This window comes from Sminthopsis crassicaudata, chromosome 1, assembly GCF_048593235.1.
Source record: "Sminthopsis crassicaudata isolate SCR6 chromosome 1, ASM4859323v1, whole genome shotgun sequence".
Classification (NCBI taxonomy): domain Eukaryota; kingdom Metazoa; phylum Chordata; class Mammalia; order Dasyuromorphia; family Dasyuridae; genus Sminthopsis; species Sminthopsis crassicaudata.
In genome coordinates this window covers 288,530,729-288,555,452 of record NC_133617.1, presented here as the reverse complement: position 1 = coordinate 288,555,452, position 24,724 = coordinate 288,530,729, and the positions used below count along the sequence as shown (strand labels likewise).

Genomic DNA, 24,724 nt, shown 5'->3' with positions numbered 1-24,724 from the left:
GTGTAGGGTTTTAAAAACTAAAAAAAGACTTTATATTTTATGCTAGGGGTAATAGAAAGTATTTCATGATCAGTTCTATAATTTAAAAAAATGCTTACACAACAACAGGATTTAGGATGGTCTGGAGTGCTATGAGATTTGAGGCAGGGAGTCCAATTAGAAAGTTATTGCAATAATCTTTTGTGAGGTGATTAGGACTTGGACAAAGGTGGCAGTCAATGAGTGGAAAGAAAAAGTTAGATGAAAGACGTATTGTAAAAATAGAAATGACAATATTTGGCAAGCTGATTGGATTTGTGGTGTAAGAGAGGGTTAAGAGTCCAATATAATGTCAAGATTAAAAATTTGAAATACTGGAAAAATGGTGGTGCCTGAGACAGAATTGGTGAAGTTTAGAAAAAACGTACTAAGTGTATGAGGAAAGATGAGTTCTTTTTACAGAAGAGAAAAACAACATAAAATATTTGTAAAAATAAGAAATATACTGAAACCAATCCAAATTTGAACAAACATCCTCTGATTTTAAATTAGTTTATCTTTTCATTCATCACCAACAGAAGATAGGTGTGGAGAACACAATAGAAAAAGAGAGCATAGGTGGACAAGTATAAGAAGAAACCAAGAACTGACTTTACTCTTAGGGTAAAACAAGGTGACAGACACAGTGGACCTCAATCATCATTGAAATCTCTTCCTTAGTTCATCTTCTTAGTTGATTTTAGGCATCATGTGTATGTTAATCAGAACAAAGATTTAAAGGATACTATATTCCCTATGATGAAACAAATATTAAAAGATGTGGAATTAGAACATAATGTAATTCAAAGTACATTTATTAAATGGTTGTCATGTGCATGGAAGTGTGGCTTCCATGGGAATGCAAAGAAAAAAAATGAGTGCCTGACTTTTAGAAGTTTGCATTCTACTGAGGTAAAGCAGTATGTCCAAAGATAAGTAAATGAAAAATATAAACCAAATAAAATGGCAAATCAGAAGGAAGAGCAAAATTAAGCAATGTAGAGGAGAGAAATGGTTTGAATCAATACTGGCTGAATCATGCCATGCACACCCCTTCCAAATTCCCCAGGTCTACTGTGTCCCAGGATGGGTTCTGGTTACATCTCTAGCTCCCTACAGGGCTCAATTCAGGTGGTCTTCTGAAATAGGTCTTTATTAATTTCTTAATCGAGGTACCTCAATTGTACCTCTTGTACAATCACCTCCATCAAAAAACAATTGAGCAGATCAGAAAAGGCTATAGAAAATGGCATATAAGTTCTAATTTTTCCCTCTGGAGTCCACAAAATAAAAATAATTTCTATTTTAAATCTATGAAGATGCCTATCACCTTCCCATTTCTACTATAGCCCCAGGTTTTTTTTTCATATCTTCTCTGTCAAATATCTACAATTTATTTAATTGATCTTTGAATCAATTGGGTTCTCTTCTCTCCACGTACACCAATGTAAAGTGTCCATAGTACCCATACCTGATTACAGTATTCTAAGGGGATGACATCAATCAGACTACAGTAGAATCTTTATCTCCTTTGTTCTGGAGGCCAAACAGCATATTAGTTCTTTGTGGCCTGCCATGATATCCTGTGGATTCATTATGAGCTTAAAGTTCAATAAAATCCACTAGTCTTTTCCACACAAATGATTTCTAGCTATTATTGTTCAATCAGTACTTATTTGGGTGGCTCTCAGTTTAAGCTTTGGCTTTCTAATATTTTCCCCAACTTGTTAGATTTGATCCATTCTACTCTGTGAACTTAGCTTCTTATTCTGAAAGACTTAGTCATCATACCAATTTTTTGATAACAATGAAATGGAAGCACATGTTCAAAGATACCTAATCCTTACTTTTTAAGGATGACTATTTAAAATAACTCAAAAAGGATAAAATATTATGTAGTTCTGCCTCATTCTATTGGTGATAGGGATGGGCTTCAAATTCTGTGTTATCTTGGACAAACCATTTAACTTTTTTGGCTCTACTTAAATAATGACATAAGTAGACTATATGACCTACAATTTCATTTCCATCTGTGCATTTATATTTAGAATTTATTACTTTTTCATATTACACAACCATAAATATAGCAGAGATAGCTGCCAGCTCTAAGGAGGGCTGATAGTTAAATATTCAGTTTGAGTATTTATAACTCTCAAATAAGCAAAGCAAGAAATGAGGGCTTGACTTAGTATTTTGTTCATTGTTATGTAGAGGATGTTAATATTGCAGATTAAACTTTAGAGTATGTTTTGATAACTTTTTTTCTTTTTCTGAAGAATAATTTATCAATTCTTCACTACCATAGATTTATCGTTTGTGTGTATATAAATAATAGGTCCATATTGTAGCCAATCTTAAAACATCTTCATCAGTACTCTGAAAGCAAAGAGATCTACCCTGTGATTTAATAGCTCACATTTATATAGCTTTTGAAGGTTTGCAAAGCACTTTATAAAGATTGTCTCCTTTTGTCCTTAAAACAATCTTGGAAGGGAAGAAGTTATTATTATCTTTGTTTTATTGAGGAGGAAACTAATAGACAAAAATCAAGTGACTTGCCCATGGTCACACAACTAAGTGTCAGAGATCACATTTAAACTCAGATATGAATTTGTATTCAATTCCCTCTTCAAATGCCTGTGACTTACCAATATTCAAGGAGTTCTCTATGCCCAGTACTTATAACTAAAGGAATCAGAAGCAAGTAATATCATGCAATAAGTATGTTTAAAAGGTTATACCTGATTTTACTTGATTTCACAAAGACTTTGGTATTAGAATATGAATTTTCTTACAATTGTGGAATTATCATTTCAAATCCATGGATAAAAAGAGTGATAAAAAAGCATGCTGAAATAAAAGTGACAAATTTCTTTTCAGTGTTAGAACTGTGACAATTAATGTTAAATGCTTTCAAAATTATGTTGGCATTATGTTTTTCTTCTAACAAAAGAAACTTTTTAATCTTTTTTCTTTTTAAAAAGCATGATTCATTGGGTATCAGATAATCTTTAAATATTAAAATGCTTTAATAGCTAATGCATAAATGAAACAAGGATTTTTGATACTTTATAAATATAACCTTTTTTTCCTTCTTATAAATTAATTTTTGTTTAACTGTTGTGTGAGAAAACTGCTTAGAGAGCATTCCTTTTAGTTACTTAAAAGCCAGCTCACTCCAAAAATTGTTGGAGAGCTCTGACAAAATCAGAAGGTAGTAGTTTATCCAATTGATATTTTTGAAATGAATGATTAGCATTGGAAAAGACAGATGCCTTGCAACAACAAAATCAAATTTTTGCCCCACTTTTGCTTTATAATACATGCATGCATACATACATATATATGTACACTAAATACATTAATATGTAAATAATTTGGGGCATATTAAGGACTCCCAAAATGTGTGATTGAATCAAGTATAATTTTTTATCATTGAATAGTTTGCATTGGAGTGATAAAACCTCTAAAAGATTATATTTTCCCTAAGTGAATCCAGACTAGTATTTTACAGTATTATACCAACCAAACTTTTATTTCTATTGTATCAAATTTTAATAGTGTATAAATGTACCTTTGTTAATAATAAAATCAAAGAAATAAATTAAAAAATTTAAAAAATCAAAGAAATGTTATTCTGAGATTTTATTTGAATATTTCATTTATCCTTAGCCAATTCACTATGTTCTATGTTCTATTGTTTATCTTTTCTCAGTCTTTTCCTTATGCTCTTCCTCCCTCAATCTGCAGTTATAGTTATTCTACTTTTTCTTTCTTTCTTTCTTTCTTTTTTTCTTGAGACATCCCTGAGGCTTATGCCTCTCTGGAATTCCCTTTGTCTCTTCTTGCTTCCTCCCCCTTCAGCAGTTTGCTTAACATGCATTCTTTCTCTCTCGCTCTCTCCCCTTTTTTTCATTTTCAATATTTGCTCTCTATTTCTTGTCTTCATTTGAGCTCTTTCTTATTTTTGCCTAAATTTTAATTTCTCTTATTCCTTTGTTGCTTTTTATTTATATCTTTTATATCTCTCTTTCCTTTTTATGTTCTATTATCCTCAGTATATATTTGCTCTTTTCAAAATTCCCCTCTTTTGCTATCTTTTCCCTTAGGTTATCAGAATTGTCTTTTGCTTCCTGATTTTCGTTTTTTCTTTCTTTCTTGGTTCTCTTCTGCTACTCTCTTACTTACCAGTGAATATTTAAGCACCTAGCTTTTAAGCCATAACAATAATAAAATTTGGAAGAAGATTTCAGGGAAAATGATATGAGAGCACTCATTGCAATAGTTTCTCTAATGAACTTTACAGCAATCCACTCAAAGAATTCTGATAAGAAAATGGGATATTTCCTTAATTGTTGAAAATTATTACAGAGATACAGGTATATAAAGATGTATATGTATATATATATATATATATATATATATATATATATATATATATATATATATATATATATATATACACACACAATACAAACATACATATAGATAACTACATTCACACATATATGTATATGTATGTGCATCGTGCAGAGTATTTGTCTAAATGTGACTATATAGAGGAAGACATTGCTTACTTCAGGGGCTGAAATGATATTAGCAACAGAGTTCAGTAACTGCATTCAGACTTTCCTTTGATGGAGTTGATTTACTATTTCTGCCTTTGTCTATGTGATCCAAAGAAATCCTAATTGAAGCCACATGTTTTGTGCATACCAGAAGCTTCTCACCTTTTATTGGTAGGTAGGTACTCTGCATTTTTCTGAGTGTACTGGGGGCAAATTGTCATCATCATTGTCAAATAAAATTTATTAAGCTTTTACAGACTCATGACACTGTTTTTTTTTGTTGTTGTTATTTCCAGAAATATTTTCTCAAAGCCTCATTTATAAAAGGTGTTGCAGACAAATAACAAACGAATACACTATTAATCTTTATTTCCACCATGACAATTTACTGAGTTAAAAACTTGAGAAGCTTTTTCATAGTATATGATCTTTGATATAATATGGACATCAAAGGAAGTCAAAGGTCTGAGAATACGATTGTTATAACTACAGTAATAGTTGTGAAAAGTTGGTTTTTATTTTGAGGGTTTCATAGAAGCACTGCCTTATTAAAGGAGATTCTTATAATGATAACATCCAGATTCTTAGCCAAGTTACCTCATAGATTGGTGGAGGGAAGGCAATACTTCCCTACATTTCTTTTACCTTCTTGTCTCTCATGGCATTAATTTCATCTATTACTTTCTAATAATTACTTTTCTTTCTTTACAAAGAATATGACTATTAAATAAGAATTGAAGCTCAATATAATTAATAAATCTTCACAAATAAACCCCCCAAAGTAAAAAAAGGGACCACATTTAATTTATACACACATATGTAACCAATTAGTTTGATAATTATATTGAAGATTTAAAATACATATCTAGATACCTTTAAGTAGATTAGCTATGAACTAAAAATAAATATATACACATACATACATAAATACACACATGTCTATAATGTTTATAAAATATGGTATATTTAGAACATTTAAAAATATGGTATAGGGTTTAGATCTTATAGGTCTATGCTGCAGTCTTGTTATGACAGAGGAAAAAGAGGATGTAGATAGAAGAAATTGAGTGATGACTAAGAGAATACATGTATCCTAAGAAGCTAGTATTTTAAAAAATTTTAAAAAAAGATACTTTTTCAGAGAGGTTAGACTAGGTAAATGAAACTCTCAAAAATTACATTTTGACATAAAAACAATCTAACTTTTGGAAAATGAGGAAAACTCAGTTCAGTTATAAAAAAGTATAATCTGCAAACATTTTTTTTCCCTAAATATATTGTTTGACATTTACCTTAGTTCGTAAGGTAAATACAGTTCTCTAGGAGAAAAAAAGTAAAAAAACCAAAAAACAAAAGAAAAAAAGAGTGGATTAATATACTTAATTAATTTTCCATCTGTTGTTTAAATGTAATTAGCAATTTCATTATTTCATTATGTTCAGTAGTCTAAATGATATTATTACAGAGACAATATGCATGCATTCGTGTGTGTATGTATATGTATGTGTGTATGTGAATATATATGTATACAACCAGAGAGAAAGCCAGATAGACAAAGACAGACACACACATGAAGAGGAAAAGTTGGTCACATTGATTGTACACTTTATTGATAAATAATTATTATTTATCCAGAGATTTTATTTTTTGAAACTGGTGAATGGGAGAAGAAAGATCATCAAAAATTAAACTCTTAAGAGCTAAAATGTTTTATGGTATGTTAACAAAATTTACCTCTTAATGTATGTAGCAATTTCATTATTTCATTATGTTCAGTAGTCTAAATGATATTATTACAGAGACAATATGCATGCATTCGTGTGTGTATGTATATGTATGTGTGTATTGAATATATATGTATACAACCAGAGAGAAAGCCAGACAGACAAAGACAGACAAACACATGAAGAGGAAAAGTTGGTCACATTGATTGTACACTTTATTGATAAATAATTATTATTTATCCAGAGATTTTATTTTTTGAAACTGGTGAATGGGAGAAGAAAGATCATCAAAAATTAAACTCTTAAGAGCTAAAATGTTTTATGGTATGTTAACAAAATTTACCTCTTAATGTATGTATATTAATATATGCACATAAAAAAACAATATAAATTTATCTACAAAGATTATATTTTGTAGGGACAAGAGAAACTTTAAATTAACAAATTTCCTTTAAGGTACACATATACTTTACTCTGGAATTGCCTAAGCAGTTTTCTTGACAATTCTAAAATTTAAAATACTATGCTAACTTTTAAAATCCAGTATGATAGTTAATTTATGATTCAAACTACAAGTCCTAATTTGATTTATGGCAAAATCTGCTGACATCATTCTATTTAGCCTTTAATATCAGAATTAATTTTGATAGGAAAATAAGAAAAATTAACTTTTAGCAACATAGAGCATAATTTCTCTCTTGTGGAATTTTTGAGAATGTTGATTTAAATAAGTTGATGCCCACAGGGATTTCACAAAGCACCTGTACATTATATGAGATTATATATAACATGTAAACATATATATGCATATATGTATAAATACATATGCATATATATATATATTTAGAGAGAGAGAGAGAGGCAAATTTTAAATTTATCATTCAAGTACAATAATCCTGGAGTTTTAATTGAAATTTCAAAAGACATAACTTACTCTGTACATTGACCTCCCATTGACTGAAGAGAAATTGAGTAAAAAGTTAAAAAATAAGAAGGTGAATGTATAAAAATCTCAGTTGCTTGATATATAAAATTTAGCTGACTCTTCAGCTATTTAAATAGTATGATAAGGATTTATGAAATAAAATTTCAAAATTGCTTTGAGTTTTTGAAAGAAACAGCCTATCTATACAAGTATAACTCTATTACTCAAATTATCTTATAAGATTTTCTAGTAAATATTCATTTATAGTTATTATTTTTTGATCAATAACTTTGCTTTATTAATAGCATCTTTATTCCTTCATTGCAAACAAATATTAAAAATAATCAAATGCAGATGTGCAAAGAAAATGTAGATATATCCTGGACCATAGGAATTTAACATCATTTTACTTATATAACATTAGTTATTTTAAAGTTTTTGGCATAAGCAACATCTTGCTTTATAAGAAGAAAGTCTATGGATTCACATTCATAGATTGTTAAAGAAAAAATGGATCTTGTGGCTTTTCAAGTTAAGCACCTTTATTTAACATATGAGAAAACTATGTAACAGGATGGTTAAATGACTTTGTTTTTCCCCAAATCACTCAACAAATTAGTGACCGAGGAATAATATGGACTCAGACTTTTTAGTGTCTAGACTTGTACTTTGCCACATAAGGAAAAGCAAGACAGTTTGGTAGTAGAAGCAGTTAAGGGAAAAAAATACTTTGGAGATACTATCTAATTATCAATTTGGGTATATTATCATATTTATTAAAGAATATCGAGCAATTCAAAATAGATTGGGTCTAAGAGGCTTAAAATAGATGTCATGTACAACCAACCTTAGCCATAGTTTCTGGCGTGGGTGTGCCTCACATGGTAATTCTAGTGTAGTATGTCACTCAATGCCTCTACATGATATCATAAATTTAACAAGACTTGTTCCTTCCCCAAATTCAGAGGTGGAAATGACTATAAGGTACTTTTAATCCATAGATGTCTCTAGCAGCAAATTGTCCTGATGGGCTAGCTACAAAGCAGAAGCCATGAAAAGAGAGAGAGAGAGAGAGAGAGAGAGAGAGAGAGAGAGAGAGAGAGAGAGAGAGAGAGAGAGAGAGAGAGAGAGAGAGAAAGAGAGAGGAGAGAGAGAGAGAGAGAGAGAGAGAGAGAGAGAGAGAGAGAGAGAGAGAGAGGGAGAGGGAGAGAGATCAAAGGTTTTGCTTCGTAAACTCATTCTTAGTCTTAATACATTTTTTAAAGAAAAAGAAAAACTGGGTTTCACTGTCTGGGGATAAAAGGAAATGTAAAATTAGAATTTAAAAATGATCAAGGCTGAATAAAATTTGTCCAGATCCTTTTTCTTCCCATCGCCTTTTTTGTCACTGAAATACAAATGTCATGAATGCAAGAATAAAACATCTCAGGCATTAAGATTGCATGATAGCTCATTCACATGACAATCAATGACTGCAGGGAGGTTAGGGAACATTTCTTAGAATGGAGCCATTCTTATAGCCAAAGATGATAATGACAGGATGAAATGGTGCAAAATTAACCAATTCTTGCATCTTTAGAAAGCAATCTTATGAGTCCTCTTATACCTTATTATATTTTATATGAGAAGGGAAGAAAAGGAGAGAAAAACCTACTCTAGGTCCAAAATCACACGGCTAAATCCTTCCATGGAAAAGCTTGATAGTAGTGGTCTGAGCTGTGACCAGTAGATGTCACTGCAATCAACAGAAAGTTTCCTTGTCTGGGAAGGAATAACATTAGGCTAATGACGTAACCCTAAACACTTAAGAAAATAAAACAGAAAGCTCATCTGTAGTGAATTCTGTATGATATTACCAAAGTGTTCAGATTGTTCAGGTTTTAATTTTCCCTCAACAAAATCTGTTTAGCTCTTGCCTTGGTGACTGGAGTATTTGATGAGGTCCCCTGGAGCAGTGGCTTTATAACACTGTCCTGATCACACTTTGTAGCTACTGTAGCTGGGCTTCCTTTCTGGATTTATTGGGCCTATTGCTCTCTTGGCATGTAACTGGGATTGCTTTTTAACCCTTGCATGAGCTGCCACTCACCCTGCAATGATCTGGTTTGAACTAATGTGGAACAGATTTCCTTAGAGGAGATGATGTTCTGCTGTTATTGCAACTGATTATAAGTATGGGGTTGGAATTGGGACAAGGCTGAGATGGGAGTCAAAGTAGGAAAGGGAGGGTCACAACTGTTGTCTTACACTTCTTAGGTTTGTAGGGATTGCTGTAGCTTTATCTTGCTGATAAATACATAAGGGACTTTTGCTTTAAGTGAGTGTGTGTGTGTGTGTGTGTGTGTGTGTGTGTGTGTGTGTGTGTGTGTATAAGTGTACAAAGAAGTTTGACTTTCTATATTTTTGTAAATCATGTCCACTAAACCAAGCCCCAGGGACTTGGCTTTAGCTTCCAGTAGAACACCACAAAAATGTAAAACTGTGACCTGAGAAGTTCAAAGTGTCAACTTGGTATTACCATGATTCCTCACTGCTTCCCACTGATTTCTGCACTGAGGTATTAGAGAAGACCCCAACTAGGAGAGTCTATGAGGTCATTGCATCTAATCTGACATTTAGCAGCAGGGCAGAGACCCTTAGAGCATTTTTCTAGACCACTTTCACTTGTCTTATTTTTGAGGAAAAGGTGACTAAAATGGCTCAAAGGAGGAGTAAATTTTAATTATTTGAATTTTTACCACCCTCTCTTGATTTTTTTCTGTAAATGCCAACTAATTGAAGCACTTAGCCTTTTTAATTTGACTTAATTATACCCTCAATTTATAGTCTCTAAAGTTCTATTAATGGGAGATTTTCCATCATTAACATAGGATTATACATCCACCATTAAAAAAGGACACTTTGGATTTGACTGAGGCTCAGTATTTCAGGCAATAGATTTAGCTTATCCTGAAGTTTGTCCTGAGAACATTCAGGGTTTTTCAGTGTTCCTTGAAGTACTGGTAAAGGTGACAGCCTCAAAGATCTTTTTTGTTCCAGTCTAAAAAATCAGTCAGATTTCCATTAGTTCTTATGGTCCTTTTGAACACTGGGCTTTTATTTCACACTTAAAAGAGACTCTGTCAAGTAGTTTGGGCCCCAAATATATCCTGCCTACAAATGTCAGGCTGGTGGGGATTAGATTCTCTATTCTAAATAGCCTTTAAAAGAGCCAGCTCTCTATTGCTAATAATTTGTGTGTATGTGTGTATGTGTGTGTGTGGGTGTGTGTTTAAGAGTGGCTATTATTTGTGAACCTGGTAATATTTTGTGTTCTGCTTTGGTGGAGTTAGGAGAAAAGGCATATTGTTTGGGTAGCAGAGGCATGTAATTTCAGAAACCCTGTTTTGAGAGAATGGAGGTTGGTGTTGGTACACATGAAAGGTAAACAAAGCAATTTGTGCTCTATATCTAAAATTGAAAGGGGAGGATAGAAAAATGGGCTTTTGTTCAAATTGAAAAGAATAGAAAAGACAGACAAACTTTAATCACCTGTAAAATTTACTAGAATATGAGAAGGGAAAAATACTATTTTAAAAGAAAACACTGAACTGGAGAGTGTCACTTTAAACTTTCATTCTGGCAAAGCTTTGCTTGTCTATATGCCTCCTAAGATCTCCTGATCCTCTCTTTAGGAATTCTTTCATTTAGTTTTGGATCTGTCACCTTAAACTCGCTGAAATTGCTTGTTCTGAAAGATTTCAATATTCCCTCTGATGACATTTTAGATTCTTAACCTATAGGGATGAATTTACTTGTGTATCCTTTAGTCCATTTAAATCTGGCAATCAAGATTTCTCTGAGTTAAATTTGCTTTCTGTTGAGGATTTAAATGATATTATCCTGAAGCTTTAGCCAACCACTTCCAGTCCTAATCCTTGGCCTTCCTCACTTGTAAAAGGCTGTTCTCAGTTTTCTTGGTTCCGTTTAGCCCTCCTCTTAATCTCTCTTTGACTTCTGGTAAAGTGTCATCAAGTTTAAAATCTGCAGTTGTAACTCTTTCCCTAAAGAAATCCCACTCACAAAGGACAAGATGAGTAACTTATATCACTCTATTTTTATTTTTAATTTAACTAAGAGCAATAAGCAAAAAGAGTGACTGTCAGTCAATTCTAGACAGATCTTAACGGTCATCAGATCTAGAATGAATTTCAGTCAGGATTTTTGTTCCTTCATGGCATTTAAATTGTACTTTTTAAAGTTAGAAATGGTTTGGGCATCTAGGTTGAGGCTCTCAGACTTTTTACGGTTACTGTTGCAAGCCCCTTAAGCAGGGGGAGTAGGTGATCTTTTCTAGTGCTGAATTTATTTTTTTTTAATTTTAGTCCTGTAAAGCTCTTTCTGGTGTTGCTTACATTTGTTTCAGTTCATATTTAATTTCAGACAAATCCAGCCAGGAGTCATCAACAGATAATATTCTCCTCTACGTATCGGGGCTTCACAGAGGTTAGATTCTAAACCCTTTAAAAATTTATATGTGTACAGGCAGACATCCCTGAAAGACACATTCTATTCAGCTTTATACATGTAGATGACATGCAGACCATTTTTTTTCTCTAGTTCAAGAAATATTATTCAAGCTCTTTCTAGTGGGTCTGTTTGTTTGGGCTGACTTACTTCAGGGAATGGCCAAAATTTTTCTAAAATTGAATCCAGATAAGACAGAATTCCTTTTGATTGGACCTTATCCCTGGGTCGATCAACACTCTTCCATCACATTGAAAGTTGGCGATTCACTGATAGCACCAGCCCCAGAGGGGAAAACCTTGGTTTTATGCTTGACTCTACTCTGTCTTTTATGACTCGTGTAAATATAAATATTAAACTGTCATATTTCCCTCTGAGAAATACAACAGGGATAAAATCAACAGTATCTACACAAGATTTTGAATTGTTGATTTTGGCTCACTTTTTTTGAGCTCAGGCTACAATAATTCCTTACTAATTGAGTAGATTCAATACCTTCAAAATGTATATAATTCTAGCCTCTTCTTAGTTTCTTTTGAAAAATTAATTTTTGATTATTTATCATTTTGAGATTGAATTATCCCTCCAAAACTTCTGACAGATTCATATTCTCATAGGTAAGGAAGTCCCTTTCTATCCCCCTTTCCATGTATTTTCATGCTCACCTAGATTTGTGCCATTAAGTTTCAGAATTACCCCTGCTCCTATATCAAACCACAATTGTTGCTTAACTTTAGTGTAGAAAAGAATGTCAGGTAGGTCTAAAAAAACAAACACAAATAAAATCTATTGCTATATAGGAAATTGATATGAGAGTCTGATTTCCTTCCAAAGTCACCCCAATTGGACATAGAATTGAATACCTAATCAAGAATATGACACTCCATTAGAGAAATGTACTATTCTGATAGAAGACTCTGTGATTCCATTAATATAAAAACTTTCTCAAGCTAGCATTTTAACCAGAATTTTTCTGTACATGGATATAGTATCACAAAACCTTCCTAAGGTGAGCTTCAGAAAATATCCACACAGGGCATTTTGCATGAAATGTCCTCAAATTAAGTACCAATGTGTCAAGTACCAAAAAAAAAAAAAAAGAAAAAGAAAAAAAAGAAAAAAAAAAGAATGAAGCAATGCAAAGCAAGGAGGCTTATGAAAAAGTGGATATTTGGATATTGATGTTTTGTAGTTCTCACTAAGAAATTGAAATAGAAATAAAACAAACTTTCCTATCCCCAGTACCAATTGAATGCCTATTATGCACAAGATACTTCAAATATAAAGAAAAAACATAAAAAAAACAGATAACAGTAATAATTCATGCTTTTCTCTTTGCTTATGAAATATGGGGATTAATCAAATTATCAGATGTGATCAATGAAGATAATGCATAAAGCTTCTTGAAAAACTGTAAGGCTCTATAGGAATGGCATTCTTTATTATTGTTATTATTGATGGTAATATTGGTAATATTATTGTTGTTGATTTCCAAAGCCTATGTAATCTTCAAATCCAAGATTCAGTTCTACTTCCATTGGGAAACTTTCCTTGAAAATATTGTTTTTCCACTGTATCATACATCATCAGTATTGGTCCCTACTATTTTTTTTAAATATTTACTCAATCTTTCTAACCACTCTATAAATTCCTTTCCTTTATTTTATAAGATTTCTCCTAGCATTTGGTCCAGTGATAGGTATAAATTCATTAATCAATATCAGTTGATTGACACAGGTTAAACAAATAGTCATGTGACAAAATTCAAGCTAGAGTGCAGGGCTTAAATTAGAGAATGAGACCAAAGTTAATTATAAATTAGATAAACTATTGTAGAACCCAAGAAATACTTTTATCTCATGATAGGCAGAAAAGGGAGTCAATTAATTCATTTTCCATTTAATTTCCACTATATCCAATTCAAACTAAAACTTGAATCTTTTGACTGACCTAAGGAGGCAGATTTTCATTGTTGAGGGTTAGTCCTTTAATGGATATATAGGGGACGCATTGAAAAAGTGGGTGATGATACCTCAGAAAGCATGACTCCTCACATCAGAAACTTAGGATCTATGTGACTCTGTGTAAGTAACTTGGAATTTCATAACCTCAGTTTCCTCTTTTGCAACAGTGGAATAATTTAATTGCATCATTTCCTTTGCCTTGCTGTTGTAAGAGAACAAAACAAAACAATATGCTTTATCTGTTTTAGGGCACCCAATTTGCGTAACTCATTATTGTCTGGTGTCCTGCTTGGCTGACAAAAAGTTCTAGGTTACTTGAAAAAATATACATATCAAAAACTCTATAAAGAAATGAGGTAATTGGGGGCAGCGAGGTGGCGCAGTGGATAGAGCACCAGCCCTGAATTCAGGAGGACCCCGAGTTCAAATCTGTTCTCAGACACTTAATACTTCCTAGCTGTGTGAACCTGGGCAAGTCACTTAACCCTAGCCTCAGAGAAAAAAAAAATGAGGCAATTATATTATGATCTAACTAGATCATAAATAGTAGAAAGTATTTTTCAAAGACACACAAGTCTTTTGGACGACTCTCTTTTTGTTCTCCTTTCTCTTGGCTCCTTTCCTAGATTATTTCCAGAAGGCACAAGAACTGCTTTTTGTTTTTCTCTTTAGACTCTTCATGATGAATGAAAGATAGAGTAGCAGCATCTTTCTCCCTGTCTCCAAAATTCACTCCACCTTCCTTTCTTGGAGTTGGGATTTCCTGTTAAGATAGATCCATTTGGGTCCAGGAAAAGTTATCGAATTCCTATTTAAAATACTTATATATCATATTGTATATTTAGGACTGCTTTTTTAGTATTGCATGGCTATTTTAAGAAGTAATTTATGATGGGTTTTCACATTTGTACCTAGCCAGAAATACATCCTAGATGGCCTTCTGCTTCTTCTCATTAAATATCTCTGTCTCTGTCTTTCTCTGTGTGTTTCTCTGTCTCTGTCTCTGTCTCTGTATGTCTCTGTTTCTCTGTCTCTTTCTCCTTCTGTCTCTTTTCATGTTGTAGTATCTTCAGTCAGTCTTGGAATCAGGAAGACATTTTTTAGTCCCAGTTCAGATACATATTAAGAAATTCATATGATCTCTCAATACCTGGGCTATATTATAATATTATAAATTTCACAATCCATACTGGCAAAAGGAAATTTCTTCACCAGGAATACTATACTGTGATTTTATCAATATGGGGATTATTCCTTTTTACTCATTCAATTTATTTGTGGAATACCACTAGGCATTGAAAATTACAAAGAAAAAAATGGAATTGTCCCTGTCCTCAAGAAGCATGGATTCTTTGGGAAGTGGTGGTGGTGGTGGTGATAATAGTAATTCAACATATACACAAGTTCTTTATTAGAAAATATAAACAAAGTATTCCAAAATAATTTCAAGAATCAAGGGACATAAAGAAGAAATCATGGAAAAGCCTCATTTAGGAAGCAGTACCTAAGTCATGCTTTCTAGAAAATAATAGATTCTATTAGGCAGGGAAAGTAGAGAGAACATTAGACAAAGCCTAGTTATAAGTATCTTATACAAAAACAGGGGAGACAGGAGAAAAATATTTATACCAGGAACAGCTAGCAAAACTGTTCAAAAATTAATCACCAAGCATTTATTGACTATCTACTCTAATATAGGCACTTGGGATGCAAAGACACGATAAAAGAAATAGTCTTGTTCTCAAAATATTGGCACTCCATAAGTGGGGGCAACATGGACTCAAATAAGCATGGGGAAATCTGAATATATAATAAATACAAAATAATTTTGAGGATAAGGGACTAGAAAGCCATGAGATGGGGAAAGTTCTAATGTAGGAGATAGGATTTAATTGAGTTCTCAAGGAAACAAAAGATTCTCAGAGCTAGAGGGAACAGAGCATTTTAGTCATGGGGGACAATGCCTGCAAAATCACAGAAAAAGGAAATGTAATGTCCTTGTGTGAACAGAAAAATAAAAGGTCAATTTGTCTGAACTGAATAATATATAAAAGGGATCAGTGTATGATAAGGTTATAGAGGGCTTTAAATGCCAGGTGTTGTGGTTTATATTTGTTCCTAGAAGTAACAAGGAGCAACTGGAGTTGGGATGAGTAATAGAATAGTTTCAGAGATCAGACCTTTGATGTAGAAAAAAAATTAAAATCACTTTGGCAGCTGTGTGGGAATTGAGTCAGAGGATGCTGAAGCTAAATAAATTGAACCAAATTGCTTGCTTATTCAGAGGCATTCAGAATACCATATCTCCTAATATCCATTGACTAAAGTCACACAATTAGCAAGTGTCTGAGCCCAGATTTGAACTCAGGTTCTCCTGAATCCAGGGTGTATGTGCTTTCTTCCACAAATACTTAAGAATCTGTTTCTGAGGCCAGTTCAGGAAGGCACTTTAATCTGCATCTATCTTTCTATAATTCACATTACTTTTTTTTCCATTTGGGGGACCTCAAGATTCCTACTTCATTCTTAGTTGAGTGGAAAAAGCTAAGCAGAGTAAAAATCTCACATTGTTTGAAATTGATGCATTTTCTTTGGCTCTCCTTTCTGTAATATGAAGCTTAATTCATGACATAGCCTATTCATCACAATGAGTTTGATGAAGATATTAATATCCTAAGCATTTTGAGACATAAAATGACTCTTGCTGTTGATGGGGAAATCAAGCATTATTTCTTTTCACCTTGTCTCTGTTAATAACTTATTATGTAATCCTTGGAAACTTGCTATTTTCTTATGCTTCTGTTTCTCATCTGTAAAAGATGGTAGTAATTAGAGTTTAATAATAAGATTGTTGTGATACTTTTATTCTCATCATTGTATTTTGATTACAAAAATAATCTTTTCTATATGTAATTCGATAGTTCTTTGTTTTCATTGGCATGGGGAAGAAAAGTGTTAGTTTTTGAGCCACAAAGATTATAGTTCAAGTCTTTCTGCCAATATTGACCTGTGTGAGCCAAGGAAGGTCAAGTGAACTCTTTGGACCTCATTTTCTTCCTTTCTGAAAATGAATTAATCTATGTAGCTTTTGAAGTTCATTCAAGATATATGATTCCATGACAGCTAAAGATACTACCTTTCCCTTTCCCTCTTTTCTTTGAATTAAGATAAATTAAATTAAAGAAGTGTGTACAAAGACAAACACCAAACAAAACAAAACAAAAATCAAGGAAGACAATGCTTTTAAGAACTTCTTAAAAGTTTCTTATTTACTGGGAATATACAATGATAGAGGTTACTGAGAGCAGATACACATCAGTCAAAATGGGGAAAGTTAAAATGGATGATTAATGCAAAGAAATTAATCAGAAAAGAGAATGTTTAACTCTACATGTGCCACTTTATTTCTTGTAGTAAAAGAAGGAAGACTGAAATTCTTTGAGCCAGCCATCTCCACTTGAAAATGCAATACCAACAGAGCCTGAAATAAAAACTAATTCTGAAAAGCAGGGTTTCTGGCCTCACAATGTTAAAATTAGATCCCACTTCAAAGAGCATACTTTAATTGGTAAATATCCCAAATATAAAGATCTCACTTCCTAACTAACACAGAACAATTATGTTAATTGGTATTATCCCCATGCAAGCTGTGGGTGGATCTAAAATAAGTAGTTGTTTTTCTGTCCTAGGAAAAACCCATTCATTTTACTAACATGCATTTCTTTAAGAGAGTGGATCAGATAGGGTACAAGTGTTACTAATTCTATTGAATTCCCTCCCATCCCTTCATTTTTTTTTCTTTCATACTAAAGACCAAAATCCCTAACCACTTTCCATTTTTAAATGAGTGTTTCTATAAACAAAATGAGATCTCTGAATAAACCATCTCATGAAGATCAGGTTTCTCCTGAATAACCACCATGTCTCTTTAAATTATTACAAGCCACATTAAGTTATTTAAATCTTAAATATCATTTGGAAAAGCAAGCAGTTTTATATTTGGTTTGAATAGTTTTGAAAAATCTACAAGAATGACCTCAGGATTATGAGGCTAACACTTCAATAGGCCTAATGCCTTGAGAAAGGCTAAACAAGAGGTGGCTTTTTTGGTAACTAAATATATTAGTGTATTTCAGGCTCTCCTATCCAAGACATTCTTCAATAATTTCAATGACTATAAGCAAATAATTATCCAAAAACAAATAAGGAACTATTACTAACAATATAAAAAATAGTGTGAAATTATTAAAAGTAAGAAAAATGTATATCAAAAAATTACTTCAGGGAATAAATTAGAAATTATAAGTGACTCAAAAGTTAAGGATGAGGGTAAATATGGAGAAGTACAGAAAGACCTATATGAATTTGTGCAAAGTACACTAACTAGAAAAATATAAACAATAACAGTAACAACATAAATGTAAAACACAATAGCAACAAAGGATAAAAACTGAATATTGAGAGATCATAATGACCAAGAATGACTTCAAAGAATATATATGACAACTTCAACTAATCACCTTTTTTTTTTTTTTTTTTTTTTTTTTTTTTTTTCAGATGTGGGAGGCATGAATGCGGGAAACTAAGTAGAATGACACAATTTTTTACATTATGTTGGTTAGTTTTGCTAAACTTTTTCCTTCTTTAATTCTTTGATATGTGTGTATGTGCATGCATATATATATATATATATATATATATATATACACACATATAATGTAGGTATGTATTGGGGTACATACATAGGCATATATATATATATACATATATATGTAGGTATATATATGGAGAGAGAGAGAGAGAGAGAGAGAGAGAGAGAGAGAGAGAGAAAGAGAGAGAGAGAGAGAGTGATGGGTCTTTGGGCAGGAGTAAGGGAGAGAATATAGTTTAATAAGGAGGTGATAATAAAGCCAAAATTTATCATTATAAAGGAAATGACAGGTCAAGGTAAGGTAGTAGCCCTCACAGGCATACTGTTCCATTGAGTATAATCAGAGATATTGACCCCTATTAGAAGTATCTGAGGAAGATAAAAAATAACTTTATGCTGTAAACCTATAATAAAAAAATACTAGTATATTTTTAATGGGATTCCCACTTGTGATATTTTCTTTTTGTAGGCATATATTTCCCTGTGTCTTTTTAAATATATCCTTGTTTAGGAGATAGCTGGTGGCACAGAAGAATGCTGGACCTGGAATCCAGAATATCTGTGTTCAAATGCAGCCTCAGACACTTAATTGTCTGACCCTGAGCAAGCCATTTAATCTCTGATTGTTTCAGTCTTCCTAACAGTAAAATGAGGATAATAATAGGAAGTATCCTATTGGGTTGTTATGGGGATCAAATGAGGTAATATTTATTAAAGTGGAAAAAAGCATAAAGACTGACATATAGTAATAGCCTTATAATTTTTTCCTTCCCTTTGCATTTTGCTCTTTTTCATGGCACCGATATCCTTTATAACTTTCTTATTATCCTGTTCATCTGATTTCACTTTTTTGGTCTTGGTTCAATATTTCTTTTAGCATATTTGTGACAGGGAAATGATAGTGAGAGACAAAGCTTTTAGTTAGTACTTGTTTGTCTTTAATGCTCTATTATAGACTTAATAGATCCATATAATGGTTTTGGACCTCATCTTGTCCTGGTGCATGATCTTTCTCCAGGTTCTAGAATATTCTTGACATGGTATGTTTTTACTTTAATACTATTGACAGTGTCCAGAGATCTCTCTATGTCTTATAGGGACATCGATAGTTTCCCTACTCTGGACAGAGTTGGACAAATGATTCATTGTGAAATTTCCTAAATTTCTCCAACAGAATTTGGTATCTTGAATTTTAGAAATTTATTTGAGTGATTGTAGAGAAGACTCCTCTGCTTCCAAAATTATAGGAAGTATTGCTTCTTATTCCATCATATTAACCACCTAATATGTGATCTTTCCATTTTCAAATTGCCCACATACTTTTCCCATAAAGCTTTTTTTATATTTATTACATTCTCATATCATAAATTTGCATATATTCTGATTGGAAATGACCTTGGAGTTTTTTGGCACAACTTCCATATTTTATATTGATAAGAAAACTGAGGACCAGAGAGGTTAAATTTTTCTCAAAAGAATCAATGACATTAGGAGGGTAATGTCTTGCTTTGCCAGTGAATTGGATTTAAGTGATGCAGGACTGTGTAAAGTAACCAGTATCTCCTCCAGAGTCATATGAGTCTAATGGTAAGACTAACATTGGAACAACTACAGTTATACAGTTTGTATGTGATACATATAGGACTTGAACTCAAATCTTCTGATTTCAAAATCTAACATTATCATATTAATCTTCCCAATTAAATGATTTAAAAGAAAGACTTGACATATAATGTCCTGCACATAATAGGTTATGGAATTTTATATCAGAAATATTATGAATGGTTGAAACTTCAAAAGCCATCAAGGATAACATATACACGAGAAAGAATCTGGTCAGACAACCATGCAACCATGCAACAATGATTTATTAAGTAGCTACTCTATTTAAGGTATTAATAATATAAATACAAAGAAAGTACTAAACAATTAGGGAAATCAAGAAAGGCTTCCTGTAGGAGTGGGTGGAAGAGCAGAGCCTTGAAGTAGGGCAAGAAATTCTAAGAAGTAAGTTCATTGCAATCCTGGAGGAAGACTAGCATCAAGAAGAGTAACTGGTAAACATTGTCAAATATTATAGAGAGGACAAGATGACACGATGAAAAGAGGTCTTCAAATTTAACTATTTGGAGATTGTAGCCATAGAAAAATCACTCAATGGAGTAATAGGGTAAAAAGTCAGACTTGAAGGTCTTGAGAAGTGATTGGAAGAAGTGGAAATAAAGGTAAATATAGACAGATTTTTCTAATTTGTTTTGAAAAGTTAGATATATACAGATGAAAACTTGAAGTGATGGTAAGACCAAGTTAAGGGGTTTTTGTTTGTTTACTTGTTTATTTTTAATGGATTACAGAGACCAAATCTATTGTGTAGAGAGAAAGAGTTTTGTTCTGGTCTTTCCCATATGATATCATCTAAACCACCTGGCTTTTGGCTTGACCAAAATTAACCAATTTTGTTTTTCTTAAACACATTACTTCTCAACAATCTAACTTCTACTGTGTGGGGGAAGAGAAAGAGAATTTTTTACAGCTGGTTTTAATAGGTTTCCTTATTGTCTGGGGACACTTTTCTGTACCCAATTAGTGAATGGAAGGGATTTCAATTTCATATAGAAACTCCTGACAGTCACCGTTTTTAACACAAGCAAATGACTTTTTATTTTCCAGAGTGTGGCAAATTTCATAAGAGAATTTTGTGGACAGTCTGTGGCTCCTACATTTGTGGTGAAATGTTTGTTGCTCTTGCAATTTGCCCTGATTGCTTAAGAAAAGAACGGTTTGTTTTTAGATAATTGCTTTGAGTTTAGTGGGTTCTGTGCATATTTAGCAGCAATGCCTTTATTTTGTGGTGGTGGTCCAGATTGTGTTTCTTGGAGGCATTTATTGCATTCTCACAAATTACACATGTTGAAGGAAGACTGTCTTTATCCATGGATTATAGAGAGAAATCGCCCTCTTTTTGACTGGAATGAAAACTTGATAAACTGAAATTGCTATTAAATCAAAGGAAATACATGATGATATCAGAAAATAATGAAGGCATGCTTTTCCAGGATATTCATTTTTAAAATGAATGTATTTTGATGTTTTAAATTATATTTTCTCCTTAATTAGAATGCAATTTTTGAGACTTAGAAAATATCAGAATCTAGACTTGATGAAACACTATCTTGATTTGTTTTATACTACCCCAAATTCAAATATACTTCATTTCGGTATATCTTCATTAATCATTGATTGTGTCCAAAATAACTTTCTCATTCTCTAAGTGCTGACCTGCTCTCATAGAGGGAGCTTTGTCATTAGGGAGCTTCCCATATCAACGAAATCACAGGTTAAGATTTATTGATGTACCCTGATTTTAATAAATTATGCTTAGTGCTAGAGATACAAACATCAAACAAATTGAACTTGAGGAGTTTATATTTCTTCTTTTTTTGGAGCTTGGGGTGATGAGATGAATTATGAACATAAGTAATTCTAATAATAGCTGGAGCATCATTACATGGAAAAGATAGGTCAAATGAATATCATGAATAATTTGAGGTGAGAAGAAAAGACTTAGATGGGATATTTCTTAAATAAAGAATATTTCATCAGGTAAGATGTGGAAGAAGTACATTTCAGGCCTAGGGAATAGAATAAAGGAAGGTACAGAGAGTGTAAAAAATGTATGTAACATACAGGGCAAGATAACTTGGCTAGAGAAGGAAAGGGTTATACATAGAGATGATCTGCTCATCTCTTTGTTTAAGGAAGATACATTTTAGGGGAGATAGTCAAAATAAGCTTTTTTTTGTTCAATAAAATATTGTGTTTGTATAGTGGTAGTTGAATCAGGACTTAGGAGAAGAATATGAGAACTACTGAATTTCTTACCATCTTTACTCCATTCTGTTTCTCAATCCTGCATAGAAGAATCTTATTGTTCTGCAAGACTGAATCAACCTTGGTACTCACACCATTTAAGTCTCTACCCTTCTGATTATGGACAGAAATGAAAAGCTGCTCCCTAAATATTTCTTGAATAAAAGTGCCCAGGCCAGTCACTTCCTCATTTCCCACTAGATGCACTTCTTTAGATTTCTTTATTGACAAAACATTGTTGAGCTCATAAGTGATAAAAATTAGTAAGTGGGAGCATAAAGGAGTTGAGGGAGAAAGAAGCAACAAATGTTTTATGTTTTTTTTAAACAATCAGGTAAATGAAATGCAAAAGTAAGAAGATGGATTATATTTTGGGAAGCACAAACTAAGTTTTGATATTTGCAAGTTGACTTTTAAGCTTTGGTAAGACATTATCATTAAGATAATCTTTAGAATTAGAAGAGTGCCAAGATACCAAGCAGTGAATCATTGTTTCCCATGTTCACCTCCAGACAACCATAAAATAGTATCTCAAGTCAGGTCCTGGAGAGGCAAAACCAGCAAGGATAAAGAGCAAAACATTTGTTTAGCCTCAAAAACTTGAAAGATCATCAGAAGGATTGTCTCACTTAGACAAGAAGGGGACTCTAACATAAGAAGCTTCCCAGTCAAGTGGCAGCAAGCCCCACTTCAGCAAACCAGCAGGAGATCCTGAGTCTCATTGTGGTAGAGCAGGTGAACTCCAATAGTGGACACCTCCACGTGCCTTGGCAAAGCTAGGGCATGCGCTTTGGTGTAGCTCCAAGCAAACAGCTATTGTCCAGTGGCCAGACCTCCACCTGTCTCAGTATAGCCCTGGTATCATCTAGCAGCAAAACTTTCATGTACCTCGAACAGTCCCAGGAAAACAAGCAATTTCAGGCAGCCAGACCTTTACATGCTTCAATGGTGCTAAAGAAACAACCCACCTGACTTCATCACATGCCAGACAGCACAACTAGGATTCCAGCTCAGCATCATATAAGCTGCCAAATTCTGTAGCTACCAGCAGCATCAACCACACCCCCAGCCTATCCCCTCAGCCAGCACCAGACATGTGCACTTCAGGGTAGCATCAATGCAGCATCAGATAACAGCCAGAGCTTGTAGCCACTGCTACAATAAATCTGAGACGCTACTTCTTCCATATGGAGTCCAAATTTAAAAGAAATGAAAAAAGGAGAGAGAGAAGAAGGGAGAGAGGGAGAGACAAAGTTTGGGTGGGAGGGAGGGAGGGAGAGAAGCAAAAAGTAACAACAAAAAAAGAATCTGACTATAGAAAATTATTGTGATAAAAGGGAAAACCAAAACACAAACTCAGAAGAAAGCAACAATGTCAAAACACCCGAAGAAAAATGAAAAGTAATCTCAAATACAGAAAAAAATCCTTAAAGAGCTCAAAAAGGAGTTTGCAAAATAATATAAGAGAGGTAGAAGAGAGATTGGGAAAAGAAATAAGAGTGAAGCAAGAGAATTAAGAAAAAAGTCAACAGTTGGAAAACTACTTAAAAGTACAAAGCAAAATGATACTTGTAATGCTTAAAAATCATATTTATAGTACTATTAGAAGGACCACACAGACAGGAGGCATGGGTACAAGGTAAATTTGGAAAAAAATGAGAAAAAATAAGGGATGAAAAAGAGGAACAAACTGTATCTAAGGAAGGGAGAAGCAGATGATGTAAATTGTTTCACATGCAGAGGCATGAAAGACCTATTATAGTGGAGATGAAGTTGGGAGCATGGATGATATGCATTACTTGAACCTTACTCCCATCATTATTGGCTGAAGGAGAAAATGATATATATATTCCATTAAATACAGTACTCTATCTTACCCAACATAGAAGTCAGAAGGGAGGAGATTAAATAAAAGGAGTGATGGAGACTGAAAGAAGGGAGAACAGATCAGAGAATGTGATAGACAGAAACAAAAGACCATTGAGGAGGAAAGGGATGGAAGGCAAAAGAGGACAAATAGGAGGAAGAATAATATAGAGAGAAATACATAAATAGTAATCATAACTATGAAAGTAAATGGGATGATCTCTTCCGTAATATGAGGGCAGATCAGAATACATCAAAACCTAGAATCTTACAATATGTTGTTTACATGAAACACATTTAAAGCCAAGAGACACACAAAGAGTTAAGGTAAGGGTTTGGAGCAAAATTTATTTTTATTTAGCTGAAGTAAAAAAACAAAAACAAAAACAAAACAAAAAAAAAAAAACCCAAAAAACCAAAACTAAAAAAAAAAAAAAAAAAAAAACTAAAAAAACAAGCAAATAAATCCAAACAAACTAAAAAACAGGAACAGGAATCCTGATCTGACAAAGAAAAAGCAAAAATAGACCTAATTTAAAAAGATAAGAAAGGAAACAACATCTTGCTAAAAGACAATAAAGCAATATACTAAAATATATGCACCAAGCTGAATATCATCATTAAAGAAGAAG

At 32.9% G+C, this 24,724-nt stretch overlaps 1 long non-coding RNA gene across 1 annotated transcript in view; it reads left to right on the top strand.

Moving 5' to 3' along the window:
• LOC141554030 (uncharacterized) overlaps nt 1-23,410 on the top strand; it is a 475,805-nt gene extending 452,395 nt beyond the window's left edge. The window contains exons 6-7 of the long non-coding RNA XR_012485760.1: nt 18,263-18,322; nt 22,561-23,410. This is a non-coding gene — a long non-coding RNA (uncharacterized LOC141554030). The remainder of the gene's footprint in view (nt 1-18,262; nt 18,323-22,560) is intronic.
• The last annotated feature ends 1,314 nt before the right edge of the window (nt 23,411-24,724 follow it).